The 19,073-nt window shown below is 41.0% G+C and overlaps 2 pseudogenes; one reads left to right on the forward strand and one right to left on the reverse strand.

Annotated features, from left to right (window-relative positions):
- Positions 1-282: 282 nt before the first annotated feature.
- Positions 283-1,890, reverse strand: LOC147034828 (uncharacterized; annotated as a pseudogene).
- A 15,628-nt stretch (positions 1,891-17,518) lies between these two features.
- Positions 17,519-19,069, forward strand: LOC147034829 (uncharacterized; annotated as a pseudogene).
- The last annotated feature ends 4 nt before the right edge of the window (positions 19,070-19,073 follow it).

Consider the following 19,073-nt stretch of genomic DNA (forward strand, 5'->3'; position numbering starts at 1 on the left):
GATTTGTTCCTGGATATTATCATTTCGGGCCATACAAGATGACCACAGGAAATGCTATCAAATTGACCACAGAGATTGCAAAGAATAACAAAAATGGAATTGCATCGAGAATACCATAGATTACATGAAGGTGACAATTACCATTAAAGAAACGTGAGCATCCACGAATGTGCATGTTAGAAAACAATCTATCTTCAGCTGTCAGAGGAGTCAAGATGTATCTACATGTATCTTAGCCCTCATTATCTGCACAGGTTCAATATTTAACTTGCAGGCATTTCAGTTTAGAGTGGTGTCACAAAATTAATGTTCTGACACAATGGGTCATTGGGTATTTGCAGATGGATACAGATGTGTATACATCCCCGGGTTTAGTTGAGAGACATCGAGTCATTTTCGTCATCGTCATCTGCCTATGGAACCTGCTTTGTTCTTTCGTTGAAACAACCCTGGCCACCCTGACATACACAGAACACTGAGCAGGCAAGGTTTGCACTGTTGCAACCACATATTTGTGTCTTGCATGGGATCTCACTACTGCAAGAACATCTGACGAATTTCACTAAATCATCTGCTGCTAGGGGGATGTCACGCGAAAGAGTTGTTGGGAAAAGTGTTTTGGAGCCATCTTCCCGTGACCATCCAAATGCTGTTGGATGCATTCTCGATGGATCTGGTTGCAGTACATTCCTCCAGACTGCCACCTGAAGGTGAGCACGGGCCACATTTTCCTTGAATGCCTCATTTGTTGGAGGCAAGGTAGCCAGCTTTGGTGCACCAGCCACACTCCGGCCCACTTTACTTACCCACATTTTCTGGAATGCCTCTGTCAATGATGTACATTTAGTCTGGCCATAGCAGGCCAGAATGAATGGTGTTGCCTGTGAGGTGACCTCCGACAGAACGCGACTTGTGTCACCAATATAGTTTAGGGCATGAACGCCAGCTCTCAGGACTCTGAGTGCCACACCCTTTCCAATTCCGAAGTAGGTTGCCACTGTATCGCAACCAGTGAGTCCATGAGTTGCTAATAGGTCTGGGATGATTTCACGATGCTGGTCAATGGTGGCATTGATATCAATCACTGGACGACCATGAATTGGCGAAACCATCAAGGCAGAGGTTGAAGCTGGTATGCCACCTTGACAACAGAAGTGAAGCAGAAGAACAAAGATGTCAGTGTCGTCTGCAACCACAAGCATTTTCTTAGCCTTCACCTCTGCCACTTGTTGAACAATCATGGTATCCGCCTCCTCCTGCGTTGTTTTCATGTCCTGACGCTTGATTCTGACAGCACTATTGATCTCCACTGACACAGGGTCACTTCCAGTGAGAGTAAGCTCATGCAGTCCTTCCGATAACGTGCGTCAACTGCATGCAAGTCACTGATGGCACCTTCAATGCGACTTTGGACTTCACTTGCCCAGTGGTCGTTACAAGAATTACATTTTTCAAGAAGATATTCTTTGTTGGGTTTAACACCATACTCAGTATGGGTTGAACGACACAGGAAGGCTGGTCTCCATCTTTGAGGAATCTTTGGATCCTTGTTTATTTCACAGGTGTTGCCACAGTACAGGCAATGAAGCTTGAAGTCAAACACTGACGATGACCATCGTAATCTTTTGGCTGGAGGGGCACCCTCATTATTCTTATACTTGGCGAGGTTGGTTTTGATGTATATCAAGACATGCAGTTTCTATGGTAGTAGATCTTCAACTTCTCATTTTCAGCAAGCTGTGTTTCAAGTTATACAAGCAAGGTGTCCCCATAAACTTTGCTCCCATTGATAATCGTTTCTATTCGTGCCACACCAGTAGTCTCTGAGAGTGATGTCTTCTCATCACACTCAACGCCATACAGGAACGTAAAGACGCAGCCCTGCTCCATGGTTTAGCTCGAGATTAAAACAGAGAAAGAAAATATGAATTAAGTATTAATGTTGACAATTTTAGGGAGAGAAAAATGCTCTGTACACATCACATAATGTCATTCCAAATTTAGTCTCCTTTTGTCATCAGAAAATCTGAAACGTAATGGTAATCAATATGATATTAGCAGAAAAAACATGTTTATCAAAACGTTACAGTACCCATTATGGTACCATCTTTGTGGTCACCATGGCAACATCAAATAGTTTATTTATCATATCCATCCCATCATGATCTAAGAGTTAGAACATTTATCTAAGGCCAAAAATGTACGGTTTTATGTTACATATCTTTTACACTTATTTCAAACATCCGAATGGTCATTTTAGATGGTTACCATGGCAACAGAAAATCGTAACTCATCAAACATATTTTATCCAACACATTGTGGTCATTAGCATATACCTAGAAAATAAAAACAATGCTCTAATAAACATTTTCTTGAAATTTATGGCAGTTTTGCCATTTTTACCACCTTTTACCAACTTAGTGGTAGCCATATTGCTAGTTACCATTGCAACGGTACATCCAATACTTCTCAAACCCTTTCTGTCGAAATTATCGGATCCCAAAACATATATCTTGGCATAAAAATCATTGATCTATGGCAGAAAACATTGGAAGAAGCCAGGAGGCGACATGGGTGGTCGCGACATAATTGCATACTAGTCATACAGTTTTTGACGGATCGGGCTGAATATTTTTTGACAAAAAGGTTGATTATAGTGCCAATAAAAGCCTGGAAGCCCATTTTTGATTTTCGAAAAAATAATTTTCTTTGATTTTTCAAACATTTCAAAGTCCCGTTGCTAGACAACGGTGATGTCCATAGCAAGGGTGCTCAAATGCATAGAACTAGATCCTGGTATGAACCTACCTGTCAAGTTTCATCAAAATCGGTTGACTCCTCTGGCCTCCAGAGCTGTCCATTACATACAAACAAACAACAACAAAAAAAATGACGGTAAATAGACACCCAATTTTTGAAGGACTACCATTTGAAAAATAAAACCTAAATCAAAAATCGGCTCAAGTAAAATTTTTTAAATATCTCGAAGTCTTTAATTCCGAAGTCTCGTTTCTCCACTTTCGAAACTGGAGGACAAGTATTGAAAATACTGTACGTGGTTTTTCGGCCGCTCCATAGCAATGGCTGGTTGCTTAGCAACGAACCTCAAACGCGCACACTCCAAGTCCATATGGCACTTTTGCGCCAAGTTTCCTCGAAATCGGTTTGCTGGTTTGTGCTGTGGAGCCTCGCGTTGCAGAAACACACACACACACACACAACACACACACACACACACACACACACACACACACACACACACACACACACACACACACACACACACACACACGGAAAACCCGACAATAAGGGTACTCCAGCGACCACCCAATAATTGAAATTTTCGAATTTTGGTCCTTCTCGGCAGCCATCTTGGACGCCATCTTGAATATTTAAAATTGCTCAAGGGTGACCGGACCACACCACCCGAGATCTCATTATATACACCCCAATGATAAATAATCAGTAGAGAAAAAAACTATATCAGACATTTTGGGGTTAGAGGGAAATTTGGCCTTTGGCTGCCAGACTAAAAGTATTGACTCAGGTTGTTGAATACTTATTAATGCAATTCATTTCAGCTTTTCATTTTTTAATTAATTTGTAAAAATTTCTAAAAATGTTTTCACTTTGTCATTGTGAGGTATTTTTTGAAGATCGGTGACAATTTTTATTTTTTATTTAATCCATTTTAATTTCAGGCTGAAACACAACAAAATGTGAATAAGTTGAGGGGTAGTGAATACTTTCTGAAGGCACTGTATCTCTTTTACAGTTTCACATTGCTGAGTAAACAACAAATGATTGTCTCAATCATTCCGGGTGTTTTAGTTCACCTCCAGATTTAATGCAGAGCTGCAAGACGATGCTAATCAAACAGGATATTGTCAATGTAAGACTGAATGATGCCAATACTTTTTGCGTTTGACATGTTGATTTTATTGGCCGACCAGCAAATGTCCAACAGCTGGAAAAAGAGGCACACACAGCCATCAACAGGACGCCAAACATCCAAGAATTGTCATTTGGCTGTTTATGGGACCAAAACAGTGTTATCATCATGGTCAGTGTGAAAACAATTCCAAGCACACATAAAGCCAACAAGGGAACAGCAATTGGATCAGAAAATGCAAGGAACTCTTCAGGAAGTGAAATGCAATCATCTCGTTGTGAAGTTGAACCAAAATATTTCTGGCATCGAAAACAATCCTGTGATTCTGAATAAAATGAAAAAGCTGAAAAACTGCACAAGGTAATCATAAAACTAAAATAAAAAGCAAAAATTTGCAAGTTTTCATTCATTCTGTATGCAGTCTGTGGCTGCTGGTTGCATCACTGCTGGGGACATTGCTGTGACGTGAATGTCGGTCTCCTATCATTCCTGGTAGAATAAGGAATTTGGTCAGGGTGCCAGAGATCGCTCACCGACTCTTCTCAAAGGAAACTGTGAGATCTTTAACATCTACAATTAATGAATGCAGAGGGGACACCCAGTTTAATCTCAATCTGAGGAAAAGCACAGAAATTTATGCCTTGCCATGTCTGCAAGCTACCAGAATGACAGTTTATAACTGGGCCGACATAAATAAAACTTTTATTCAAATAAAACTTCAGACACACATTTTAAAGATAGCGAGCTATTGTGTGCAGCTTGTCGCTGCTAGTCGCATCATTTTGCTGGGAATGAAGCTGTTCCGCTGATGCAGTGCCCTCTATTACTAGTACACTGGTATTCATTTTGCCAACCTTGGAAGGATGACAGGCTATCAACACTGCTGGTTGCAAATACAACAACTAACGAGGGCTCAAACTCAAGATGCTTAAATCTTAAGCCAGACACCTTATAACAGGATTATTTTAGAGAAAAAAATCTGGGAAAAATATCGCGGAAAAAAATATTTTACACCCATAAGTACCGATAACCTTTCCGTTTTTATGTCTTAAATATGTCAGACCAATGCATTGTGCTATATTGGATAAAACATATAAAACATCATACTCCAACATAACATATATCGACATACAAATACACAAAATAAACAAGAAAAAGAGCAATCAGGGAATGCGGACCCTCACCTGGACTTGTTTTGTGTGGGGTTTGGGTAGTTTTGTGTGATATATTTTGTGTGGCGTTTGGGTTCAGGTGTGTTACATAATTAATAAGAGACATAAGTGGAACTGGCACTTTATAATTGCTGGCAGTGATGACTGGGTACCAAGACGTCCCTCTTTGATGCAATCTCGCTTTGATTGGACAGCTGACCCTGACCCCTGATATTTTTTTATTATTATTCAATTGAATTTACAGTGGGATTGAAACAAATTCAATTAAAATCAAATGGAAGACCAAATAGGAACAGTCCTGCATTGGAGTAATAAGAGCGAATCTAAATAGGTAAAAAGCAAATATGAAGTCATCAGGAGGAACCTGTATCGGATTCACATTTTCGCTGCAACTGCTCTACCCTCAAACCCATCCACGCACTGTCAAGTGAGACTGGTTGAAAAAAAAACAAAAAGACAAACAAACATAAAAAAATTTCCAATAAAAAATTAAATAATTCTGGCTGCCAGACAATGCATTTGATCAAGTTGAAATTTAAAACTTGTATTCTACATCACTACTATATCATAATGTTGAAGTTTCAGATTGATTGATTAAGCATTTCCAGAGAAAACAATATTTAATATATTTCTTCATCCCAATATGCCTGCCAAACCATGTGACCTCTCAATTATTCCTAAACAAAATTGTACACCCATGGCTTGATAACATCTTGGTGATTTCCCCTCAATCTGCCCAGCCGTTCTGGAGAAGATTTTTATGGGTTTTAAGGTAAATCCAATATGGCTGCCAAACAATGTGACCTTTGACATAATATATGTGAATCTTTAAGTTTCGCCTCGATCTTTTCAGCCACTTCAGAGAAGAACATTTTTGAATGTTTAAAAGAACATAAAAAACAATGTGGCTACTGAATCACGTGACCAATGACATCATCAATTTTTTTTTCTGCGAACCATTTTATCCCTAGATGACACTCAAAAATTTTCACACTGATCCGATGTACTACATATGAAATTATGACGTCATAATGAAGACACCTATGACATCCTAAAATCTCACTTATTCCCCAGGAGGAGTACTTGGCGTGTGCCAATTTTCAATTTCTTCCTTGGTGTGGTTTCAGAGATACAGAGGTCCAAAAATTTTTGTTTTTTTCCAAATGGATGCTGCACCACATGATCTATGATATCATAATTATCCCCCACCAACCAAAGAAGTTGGTGGGGGAAATAGAAATGTGTTCCATCCGTCCGTCCGTCCGTCCGTCCGTCCGTTCGTCACATTTCGTTTCCGGAGCTTAAATACAAATCCCCTGAAGATATATTAACTAAATTTGGTACACATATCAAGCAAGAGGTGACCTGGTGCCTTTTGATATTTTCTAATTTAAAGGTCACATGGTTTGGCACCCATGTTGGATTCAAGAAAAAATATTAAATAATGTTTTCTCTGGAATCACATAACCTAACAAAGCGAAAAATTGCAATTATCATCTTCCATCATGTCAACATACATCGTAAAAATTATGACCTCACAAGTCACATGGTTTGGCGGCCATCTTGGATAGAAAAACACACCTCATCCAATTAACACGAAACGTCAAAAACGTATTCCACTGGAGGATTGGAGGCAGAATCTAAATTTATGATGTCATAGGTCACATGGTTCGTCAGCCATCTTGAATTGAAAATTAATAAATTTTAAAAATCTTCTCCAGAACGGCTGGATAGATTGAGGCAAAATTTCACGTACACTTTCCCCAAGACATCCTTTCAGAAGTTTGTTAATTTCTAATGAATAGGTCACATGGTTTGGCGGCCATATTGAATTTACCCTAAAACGTTCAAACATCTTCTTCTCCAGAATGGCTGGTCAGATCAAGGGGAATCTTCACATACATATTGCACAAGCTTAGGAAATATAATTTTGTTAATCCGCATTTACTATGGTGGGGGATATCAAAGACTTTGTCTTCAACGAATGCTAGTGAAAATTAAAACGTTGCATGTGAGGAGTCGCTCCTGTGGCAATAATTTTCCCTCAATCCAGACAAGTGGTTGTGAAGAAAAATACAAAAATTCTATGCAGACAAACTAACAAACAGACAAACAAACAAATGTTTGCATTTCGCAAACAAACATCGCAATGAGTTTGTTCTCCATTTTTATAAAACAAAAAAGATGATTTTCGAGGACCTATTCATATATATATATATATATATATATATATATATATATATATATATATATATATATATATATATGTATATATATATATATGTATATATACATATATATATATATATATATATATATATATATATATATATATATATATATATATATATATATATATATATATATATATATATATACTTTTGTCTTGAAAATAAAATCTTGGTGAAATCTCTTGCGAGTTTAAACAATATACTTTTGTGTTTAAAATGAAATAATAATGGTGAAATGTCTTTCTGATCACATATTTTTAATTTTAAGCAGACAAGTATCCATAAATCATCAATAGATGATTTTCATGGACCTATTACTATATTATATTTTTCTGTTTAAAAAAAAAATAGTGAAACCTCTCACTGATTTATGGATACTTTTGTCTTTAAAATAAAATTATGGTGAAATCTCTTAATGATCACTTAGAAGATTTTATTTTAAGCATAAAAGTATCTATAAATCAGCAAGAGATGATTTTTCTTGGACTGATTTATACATTATATTTTTCCCATTATGATGAAATCTTGTTGGTGAAATCTGTTACTGGTTTATAGATACTTTTGTCTTTAAAATAAAACCTTCTTGGTGAAATCCCTTGCTGATTTATATTTTATATTTTTGAGTTTTTTAAAAAAAAAAGTTTTTGAAAATAAATAAATAAATAAATATTTTGTTCATATTTCAAAATGAATTTAAAAAGGCGATGGTATTCAACCATCAAGAACGTGGATAAATAATTTGTTGTGGTTTGGTTCTTGGGCAAAATATATTTGTTGAGTTTAGACAAGATGATAAACTCCCTCAGCGTTCTGATTTGAGCTCCTCCTGAACCACATATCATTTTAAAATTGCAGAAAATTATTTTTCAATTGTGTCCTTGGCATCCATGAAATCTTTTTAAACCTCTCAATCTATGTGCTTTATTTACAGTTGTCTTGGATATTCCTTCGATGATACTTTATTTGTTGCAGTCCACATTCATTATGTTTTCCATTTAAATAGCAAGGTTGTGATTTTCTCCACACGATGTTTTAGTTTTTGCTTGGCTCTCATTTTGCCTTGAGTCAGACCATTTTCATAAAATAATGAGGACCCAAAAGTCCCAAAAGTTCACAAGGACCCAAAAGGCCAAAAAGAGCCTGAGGACCCAAAATACCCAAAACATTGAGAGGGTCTTAAACATCCAGAGGGTAGACTTAAAATAAAGGTCAAGATTAAGTTGCAGCTGCAGGACAATAACAGCTGCAGGACAACAAAGGAAGTAAATACCTTTCCAGAGTTTTAGGGTCATTTCTATAGAAGTAAGTTTGCTTAAACTGATTTTTTAATGGATGACATCATAATATAATGGGTGTAAGCCTGGAACTTCTAACACACTTTTCTCCGAATATATTCTGTTAATACGTCCGAAATCTTCACAATATGTGTTCCATGTATTTACAAAGGTGATAGCGGATTCAAAAAATAGAATATCATAATCATAATCATAATATTAATTTAATCATAATATAATGGGTGTCAGCCTGGAACTTCTAACACACTTTTCTCCCAACATATTCTGTTCATACTTCCGAAATCTTCACATTATGTGTTCCATGTATTTACGCAGGTGATAGCAGATTCAAAAAAATCGAATATGGATAGAATTTTCAAAGAGGGAATCAATGACCACACAATCAGCAGCATTCAACAGCAAATCAATTTCCGGGTCCCAATTGACATGCTTTACTTATCCAAGTCCATGAGTTGAGGACATTTGTTCAACTCAGCATTTATGACTTTTACCCTGCCATATTGTTAATCTGTTGATGGAGGTAATATAGATAGGATGAATATGTAAAATCGTTCATGTTACTCTTCCGGCACTATGTGTCAAGGCTAACAATCTATTGTGACCAGTCTCAAACGCTACCATGGGCATCCAGACATGCACCAATATGAACTGAGCTGTTGAATGCGGCGCAAAACATCCAAATAAACGACAACAACCAAGTATTTTGATCCGTCCTGTCCCCCATACCCGTCGTATATGGGTATCTGCTAGTTTCTGTAATGCATCGTTTGAAATATAAAGTTATGTAGAACAAGGGAGTATTATTCATAGGCAGGAATATAAAGGGAAGGAATCTCTGTAAAATGGGGGGTATAGATAGGTAAGAGAAAGAGGATGGAGGGTCGGTGGTCAGGGGTGAATGGTGGGGTGTAAAATAAAGTAGCTGGTTAAAAAAAAAATTGATGCATAGTCATGGTTCATGGAAGGGCTTGGTCCCACAAATCTGTTTGGTGTGAGAGATCTGTTTGTGAGAAAAAATGCACTCCTTTTTATTGAGATGGTCAAATAGTTTTTTTCCTGTGTTAATGATTAATGGGAAAAATGGGATCATCCCAGAAGCAACAAAATTCCCCCACCTCTTCCACCAAAGTCCTCGAAGACCCAAAAGACCCAAAGGAAGTGTTTGTGTGTGTGTTTGTGTGACATACTTTTTGTCCATTAATTACGTTTGTTTATTCATAAATTATGCACTATTGAAATGTACCATTTGTCCCTTTGGACTACTGAGACCGCTTCGAAGGTTAAAGACCCTGTAAGACTGCCAAGACCTTTAAGACCTTGAAGACCCTGTGGACCCAAAATAACTTGAGGTCCCAAAAGGCCCCAATGACCCAAAAGACCCAAAAGTTCCCGAGGACACAAAAGTATGTGAAGACCAAAAAGCTTGAGAACCCAAAAGTCCCAAAAGTTCAAGAGGACCAAAAGATCCCAAAAATTGGCAAGGACCCAAGAGACTCATAAATTTAAACATTAAAAAAAATTGCTTTAAATATAAAGTTTATATTTAAAATTCATTTTAGATTTGTTTCCTGAAATAAATCGTTTTAATTATAAAGAAATAACGGATATAACAAGTCCCAAAAGTCCCAAAAAGTCACCAAGGACCCAAAAGTCCCAAAAGTTCCCAAGGACACAAAAGTCCCCGAATTTCCGGAGGACACAAAAGTCCCAAAAGTCCCCGAGTAACCAAAAGTCCCAAAATATCCCCAAGGACCCAAACATCCCAAAAGTTCCCAAGGACCAAAAAAGTTCCTGAGGACCCAAAAGTCGCAAAAGTTCACAAGGACCCAAAAGGCCCAAAAGAGCCTGAGGACCCAAAATACCCAAAACATTCAGAGGTTCTTAAACATCCAGAGGGTCGACTTAAAATAAAGGTCAAGATTAAGTTGCAGCTGCAGGACAACAACAGCTGCAGGACAACATTAAGTTTGAAGTTAATGGCTGTAATTTATGGTCAAAATTGTCAGAGTTGTCTAAAGTAGTCAAATGGGTCTTAAAATGTCTAAAAGGTGGAAAGGTCGAAGGCCTAACTGTCTAAAAGGGTAGAAAGGAGTCAAACAGTTCTTAAACATTAGGGTCGAGCTGATGGCTAAAATAATGACTGGCCATTACAGTTTGGTGGCATCTTTGTCTGATGTGTTGGACATGGAGCTGGAAATAGTGGCCGATCTATTCACCGTATTATTTGCCCTATATCTAATCTTACATATGCTTGGAGGTCACCCACCATCACCGTATGACAAAAACAAGGTGCAAAAATCCTTTACAGACCTTTCAGCTTCATTCAATTCATCAGCACTGTGATGGAAATCATCGCTGCAGACATCAAATCCTTGCTCTTCTTCACTCGCTTTTCAAATTCAATTGAAGATTGCAGAATTTTGGAATTTGGCTGGGGTGATGGTGATAACGAACCACATTCTTGTCGAAAGATAGTCTGGCATATTTAATGTCAATTCAGTAATGGTTACAGATGGGAAACAAGATGAATGTCGATTCCAAGAATGGTGCACTTGCTGATGCAATGGCCTGCTTGTGATGCACCAAAAATAGTTTATTGTGAGGTCTGGAATAAAATCCAAGCCATTAAGTTTAAAGTTAAGTGAGCTGCTCTTGTTCCACCATCAGATACAATCATTGCCATCCTTAAATCTACCCTTGACTTTATCTTCTCAAGCTCAACATGTTGTTTTCCTCATCCTTGTGTGTTCCTCAACATCCACTGTCAGGATGACGATTAAACAAGCTGTCATTAATGTACGACTTGATGCTGATATGTGTATCAATACCAAAAACGGATTTTGAGTAAAAATGAAAAATGAACAATTATGGAGGAAGTAAATAATCTTCCCAGGAGTTTCACACGTGAGGAAATGGGAATATGGACTTAACGACATCAATTTGAATATTGTCGTTTAAAGTCTGTTGATATAATCCATGCTTATCTTTGAAGTGGCCAAAGATCTACTTGCATTACAATTCTCCAATGGCAAAATTCTTACCTGAAGTATTAGAATATTCTCCCTCGTTACAAGGAATGCAATCAAAGCAACAGAAAGGTTCTCCAACAAGAGCTGCTTTGCGAGTACCGGGTTTACATGGCTCACTGCAGATTGAGATTGGAACCTGAAAAATCACAGGACTTTTTGAACTTGAGGAAATGAATAATCTTCTTCATACAAGAGTCAATGCTAATGGAGGAACTAAAAAGGGGATCAGGTTCATGAACCACCAGTGGCTATTGAGGTTGGAATCAACATACACAATGAGGAAATATATACCAATATATGTCTGTTTTAGTACAGCGGATAAGCTCTCATATTTTAACAAATTGTGCATTTTATGAGAAAATCATGAAATTTCTGGCATAGTAAGGTCATACCATAATGTTTATTTTCGGATGTGGAGGGAAGTCAGATTTGACCTCTGAGGGGACAGTGAGAGGTAAAATCCAAGATGGCCACTAGTCACCAGGGTCTAATGTTCAAACGTAATTAATTTTGGAACCAGACTGCGCAGAAAAACATTTATGGTGTAATTTCCAACTACATTGGGGATGCCCATTCATTTTGTGATACCTTAGAGAATGTCAGAATTCAAGGAAATGAATTTAGGTCAAGGTCAAGGTAAAAATTTATCAAAAAATAAGCAACCACTTGAAATTTGCAAATGAATACCTAGTCATTGTGGCGAATTTAGTGATTTAGCCCCTCAGAGGATGTGCTTGAGGCAGATGTGGCGCATTTATGTATTGTGTATATCCATGCTTAGACTAGCTGGGTATAGATGCATTATCTGTAGAGTTCTATGTTTTGTTGACCCTTACCAAGAAAGATATACTGGCTATTGTCATGTATCTAAGAAGATAGCATAGAGGTAAAATGTGGAATGGTAGTTGGTGCTTTCGTTGTGTTTTTGTCTTTCAGATTCTTCTCTCCTGCATGGTGATTTTGTCTCAACCATGCCGAAGCATCACTTCCTGATGGACCCTAACCAACCCTCTAAATCCAAGAAATCTAAGCCACCCCCCAGCACAAACTGAGACATTTGTGTCCTCTGCCAAGTAGTAACATATGAATCTTCACAGTTTCCTCTCAGATCAACGAAACAGCCCGTTGATAGTGGCGATGCATCCCTCGCAGAAGACCTTCTCCAGTTCCACACCCTTCAGCACATGCCAAAGGACCTCCACCTGGAGCGATGGGATGACGGAAATGCCATAGAATCCACTCTGAAGGCACACGGGGCTGAGTGTCACAATAAATGCCGGCTAAAATTCAACAAAAAGGTGTGTGACGAGCAAAGTCGGGGAGAATTGACTACAAGACAACGAGGTACCTCTTCTGTGCACACCAGATCTGCTCACAGCCATCCACAGTACACAGAGCCTACTTTTTTTTTTGTATACCTTGGTCGAGGCTCGTATGAGAGCTAACACACAACTCACAGCAAGGAGGCATGAGACTAGAGGGGCGGGAGTGGAAGGGAAAAAACAGTGGGGAACAGACACATTAGGTGAACTGTGGAAGGGAGAGGGATGGGGATGGGACGGGGAACATGGCGAAGAGAAGATGGACATTTCAGGGACTTTCAGGAAGGAAAGCAGGAGAAATGAAGGAAGTGGGCTTGGGTGGATTATCGGGGGTAGAAAAGATCGAGGATTTGGATGGGGAAAGATAAGAGGTGGTGGTGAACAGCTGTTTTGAAAGCCTGGAGGGAAGAATGGGAAAGAATAGAGTGAGGAAGTATATTCCAAAGGCGGGAAAAAAGAGGAATGAAAGAGTGAAGATGAGCAGTGATTTGTGATTTTGGTAGTTTTACCAGAAGGGGGTTGTTGGCGGACCTTGAGCGCCCTGTGGAAATGTGGTGGGGACAAATCGCAGAGAGAGCAGGGGGGGCAAGGCTGGAGAGGAGTCGGTAGAAGACAGAAAGACCACCGACCAACCTGCGGTGATTGAGTGAGAGGCCCAAAGACTCAGCTTCATTGCGGGAGATGCCGATGATCTTAAATGCCCTGGTTTCGACAGCGTGAAGCCGAGAAAGGTGGGAGGCAGGAGCACCAGCCCAGAGGGGAGAGCAGTACTCCATCAGGCTACGGACAAAAGCTTTGTAAGTGGTCACGAGCTCAAGAGGGCCGAGGAAGGACTTAGCACGACGGAGGATTCCCAGTCGGCGACTGACTTTTGAGGCGAGGTTGGAAATGTGACTTTCCCAGGAAAGGTCATGGCAGATAGTGAGACCTAGAAGCTTGAAAGAAAAGACTTCTTCCAGAGGATTGTTGAGAAAGTGGATGGGGGGGTTTTGTAAACGGTCCTTTCGAAGAGACATAGTGAGAGTGTGAGATTTGTCTGGATTGAAAGACATGTTCCACGTGTTGGACCAGTTTGTGATTTTATCCAGATCTGCAGTGAGCGAAGAAGCTGCTGCTTGCCGGTCTGAGGGATGACAGATGGTACCGCAGAGGGTGGAGTCGTCGGCAAAGAGAAATAGAGGATTTTCCAGAGAGTCCGAGAGATCATTGATGAAAACCAGAAAAAGAACAGGGCCCAGAACGCTACCTTGAGGAACTCCAGCCTGCACAGGAAGAGGGGATGAAAGATTTCCATTTAGGGCCACACGTTGACTGCGACAGGAGAGGAAGTCTGCGAGCCATGAGTGTAGATGGCCTTGAATACCATGGGAAGAGAGTTTGGTGAGTAGGGCAGGGTGCCAGACTGTGTTAAAAGCACGTGATATGTCCAGGGATACGGCTCGGATTTCCTGTCTGGCATTGAGGACCTCCATCCATTGATGGGAGAGCAGAAGCAGCATATCCAGGGTAGAGTGACCTGGTCTGAAACCAAATTGATGATTGGAAATCAAGCCATTGGAGAAGAGGAAGGATTTCATATCTGAAGCGATGATGGATTCCATCACCTTGCTGATGATTGGGAGAAGGCTGATTGGTCAGTAGTTATAGGGATCTGTTTTTGGACCTTTTTTATGCAGGGAAGTGATGTTAGCAGATTTCCAAGAAGATGGCAGATGACCTTGGGCAAATGAGAGGGTGAATAGAACAGAGAGAGGGTGAGCAAGAGCAGAAGAGCAGGCTTTGAGGACACGTGGGCTGATGCCGTCTGGACCGGTTGCAGAATCTGACTCGAGGTTTGAAAGCAAGCTCTCCACCTTGTCAGGAGAAAAGGATACAGAGTCCAGGGACAGTTGGGTGCGACTTGTTAAAGTGGGTAGAGATAGTGATGGGTTTAGGACACAAGATTTAGCTGCAAACACCGAGTTTAGACATTCAGCTTTATCACGTGTGGAATCAGCAGTGCGGCCATTTGAGGTAAGGGAGGGGATGGAGGGGGAACATACACCAGAAACAGATTTGATTAAATGCCACCAGGATTTTGAGGAGGGAGAGAGGTTTGAGAGTTCAGACTTGAGATGAGAAAGATGTTGTTTTCTGGCTCTCCTGAGGGTAGATACACACTTGTTCCGAGCTTTGTGGAAAGAACTGAGATTGCCCTCAGTTGGGTTTGCTTTCTATGAGGCAAAGGCAAGTTGTTTCAGGACAACTGCCTCGCCACAAGCTTCAGTAAACCAATGGCGGGGGGAAGGGTAAGACAACTGAACACGAGAGGGGATAAATCTGTGCATGAGGGAGAGCAAGTTTCTTTTGAAAGAATTCCCAGGATGAGTTGATGTTTGAGAAAGTAGTGATAGGAGACCAGTCTGTAAGTTTGATGGCTGCTCGGAGACCCTGCCAGTTGGCTTGAGTGAAATGCCAGACTCGACGGCGGTGAGGTGGTTCTCTGATAACAGCCAGAGAGATGTCGACTTTGACAAGGACGTGGTCAGAAGAACCAATTGGAGCGAAGGAAGAGCAGCAGATATTATCAGGGAAATTTGTCAAAATCAGATCCAGAAGAGATGGAGCACCATTGGTTGAGATCCGGGTCGGGAAGTTGACCGATTGAGTCAGTCCCAATGAGTCGCAGAAAGCTTTTGCTGAGGTGCCATGGCAGGTGAGAGAGGTATCCACACCTAGCCAACTGGCGTGATGACAATTGAAGTCATCACATAAGAGGAAGAGAGAGTTTGGATGAGAAGATAGAAGATGGTCCATGTTTTCGGATAGTGAGGTGTAGATGGAGTCATCACTGTTCGGTGGACGGTACAGTACACATATAAACATGAGGTGGGAGTGGAGGGGAAGCCGAAGCCAGAGGTATTCCTGGGGGTGTGGGGGAGTGAGAGCAGTGCATGGAGAGTGAGGAATAGAGTCTTTGATGAAGAGAGCAACACCTCCACCAGGACGAGGCTCAGGTCTGTCATACCGTAAGAGGGAGTAACCAGGGAGAGATACTTGGGAGTCAGACACGTCTTGGGAGAGGAATGTTTCTGTTAGGCAGATAATGTCTGGTTTGTCAGTGGCAACCTGCATGGAAAGATCTGAAAGGTTTGAGCGAAGGCCCCGGATATTTGAGGTCCACACTTTTAATGAAGAGGAAGGGGAGGAGGCTTTGGGTGCAGGAGGTGGAGAGGGAGGGGGAGGGTAGGACAAGGGACGAGGGGGGCAGGTAAGGAGGGTTGCTGAATGAGTGTGGGGTATTGCAGAATAGCGAGGGGAGGGGGCCGAATGAGGAGGAGAAAAGGCTCTGTGGTGCTGGGGGAGAGGGGGGACAAGAGACAAGGAAGAAGGCAGTTGAGGATTTGAGGAGGTGGAGTGAAGAGATGGAGGTGAGAGGGCAGTGGAGGGAGGCAGGTTGGTGGATGAGAGGGGGGGGAAACTTTGAGAAGGAAGAGTGAGGGGGATGAAAGGTGGGAGAAAGGTGAGGGGAATTTTTGAGAGAGGTGAGAGGGAGGCTTGGAGGGAGAAGAGTGGGATGGTTGCTTTGAGAGTGAGAGTGAGGGGTGAGGGGGGTGAGTTGGCACTGAAGTTGGAAAAAAAGAATGGTTGATGGAAAGCGAGCATCCATGGCAAACTGTGGTTTTTAAAAGTTTGAGGTCAGAGATGCGATTTAACACAATTCTTGATGGATGCAATGAAGGCGAATTCAGAGCATGGAGAGAAGAAGTGCTGTAATAGTTGGATTTTTTAGGCAAGGAATGAAGGAGAGGACAAATGAGTGCAGTCTGTTAAAATAGCAGAAGAGTAGTGCATTGTGAAACAGTAAAGAGTACCACATGTGTGAGAGAGGAAGATGAAGCATTATAAGATCGTTTTTGTTGTTAAAAATAATGTATGAGAGAGTTTAACAGATTAGGTCATGGAAGTGTAAAAAAAAAAATCGAGGAAGAAGACGAGGAGGAAGTTAAGAGGAAGAAGAAGAAGCAGAATCGGGAGAAGGTGAGCGTGTTATTGTTGTTGTTGGGTATATATATATATATATATATATATATATATATATATATATATATATATATATATATATATATATATATATATATATATTGTTGTTGTTGTTGTTAATATTAATATATGAGAGAGTTCAACAGATTAGGTCATGGAAGTTTAAAAAAAAAATCGAGGAAGAAGACGACGAGGAGGAAGTGAAGAGGAAGAAGAAGAAGCAGAATCGGGAGAAGGTGAGCGTGTTGTTGTTGTTGTCGGGTATTTTTTTTATTTTTTTTTATATTTTTTTTCTTGAGATAAGAAAGAGATTAGTTGGGAGAATGGGGGATGTTTGGAAAGTCGGGAGGATCAAAATTGAAGGTAATGGGGAGGATAGAAATTGAAGGTAATGGGGAGAAAAAAAAATTCTGCAATGCAATTTATTCTGCAATGAACCTGCTGGTTCTGTCGATTTACAAAATGCATCAACCTACAACATCGACACAAATGTGTGGAAGTGTGCCCTTGAACTTGAGGACACTGTTCTTTTGGCCAAGCTTGCAGCAGGGAACATGATGGCCGTTGAGGCCAAGTACCATCACCACTGTCTGCGTTCACTGGAAACAGAGCCAGGCAGGCTGCACCCAAAGGTAATGGTGGAGATGATTCTTGCCTGCATGCAATAGCCTTTGCTGAGCTTGTGGCATACTTGGAAGACATGAACATTGATGAAGGCAGTGCTCCTGTGCTCAGACTGACAGACATCGCTCAGCTGTACAACGTCAGACTGGAGCAGCTTGGTCGGACTGTAGCAAAACGGATTCACATCACCAGACTGAAAAACCGACTGCTTACTGCGCTTCCTGATCTGAGGGCGCATTCACCGGGAAGAGACACAATTCTGAGTTTAGAGAAGGACAATGGACCAGCCCTCATGATGGCCTGTCATCATGACAGTGATGCCATGCACTTAATGCGAGCAGCACAGGTGGTGCGTAAAGACATCTTTGACTCAAGTTTCTCCTTTGATGGGTCGTTCCAGGCAAATTGTCAGCAGGAGGCTGTTCCACCAGCCCTCTTGGCTCTGGTCAACATGATACTTGATGGGGCAAACATCGAGCATCAGACGCAGCTGGTACACACAACCACCACAAAACCTGCCCTAGCAATCGCCCAATTAATGGTGTTCAACAGCATAAAGCATGCACGTAACGTGGATTCACCAAGCTCAGAACGTCATAGCCGCAGCCGAGAAACTCCACTCCCACTCTATCTGTCCCTCAAGATCCATGCAGTTACACGAAGTAGAATGCTAGTTAACACACTGTTCAATCTGGGAAGTGTGTTTCCTATGACAGGCTGTTTCAACTCACATCAGACATTGCCAATGGTGTCTGCCAGCGCTTTAGGGTGGAAGATGTAGTGTGTCCACTAAACTGCATCACGGACTGTTCACAACAGGGGCTGTGGACAACATCGACCACAATCCAAGTTCTGCAACAGACAAAGATTCCTTCCATGGCACCAGAATCTCGCTTATGCAGCATCCGTCACACACAAATGAAGGAACTGATCGTGGTGTACTAGTGATTAGTCAGTGTGGCTCTTCCACCAAGTCAGTGACAACTCTGCCATCAGCCAACACAAATGTGCCACCAGCTGCCCTCAAGATAAAGGACTTTAGTGCGCCGGCTGTACAAGGTCGCGCGAGACCTTCCAACCTACTGGCTGCTGCAGCTGCCACAGAAGATGAATATTCATGTCTTAGCAAAGTCAAGACAGCTGTTTAAAAGTCTACTATGGATGGCAGGATATCGTGGTCTGCATACCACGCTGACGCACACCAAGCTGCCATCCCACCTGCAGCAATCAACACAATATTGCCCCTGTTTCTTGACAATGCACACTCAGTGGCAATGATACAGCAATCCATGGACATCATCAAGGAAGCAGTTCAGCACGTGAACCCTGGTCAGGTTCCTGTCCTTGCTGCTGACCAACCACTGTATGCTCTTGCTAAGGAAATCCAGTGGGCCTGGCTAGCCACTCACAGGGAGAATCATTTTGTGATCATGTTCGTTGGTCTACACATCGAGATGGCTCCGTTGAAGTCACAGCTCTGAAGAG

Source organism: Eptatretus burgeri, chromosome 1, assembly GCF_056783735.1.
Source record: "Eptatretus burgeri isolate ZD-2024b chromosome 1, Ebu_testis_v1, whole genome shotgun sequence".
Lineage (NCBI taxonomy): Eukaryota > Metazoa > Chordata > Myxini > Myxiniformes > Myxinidae > Eptatretus > Eptatretus burgeri.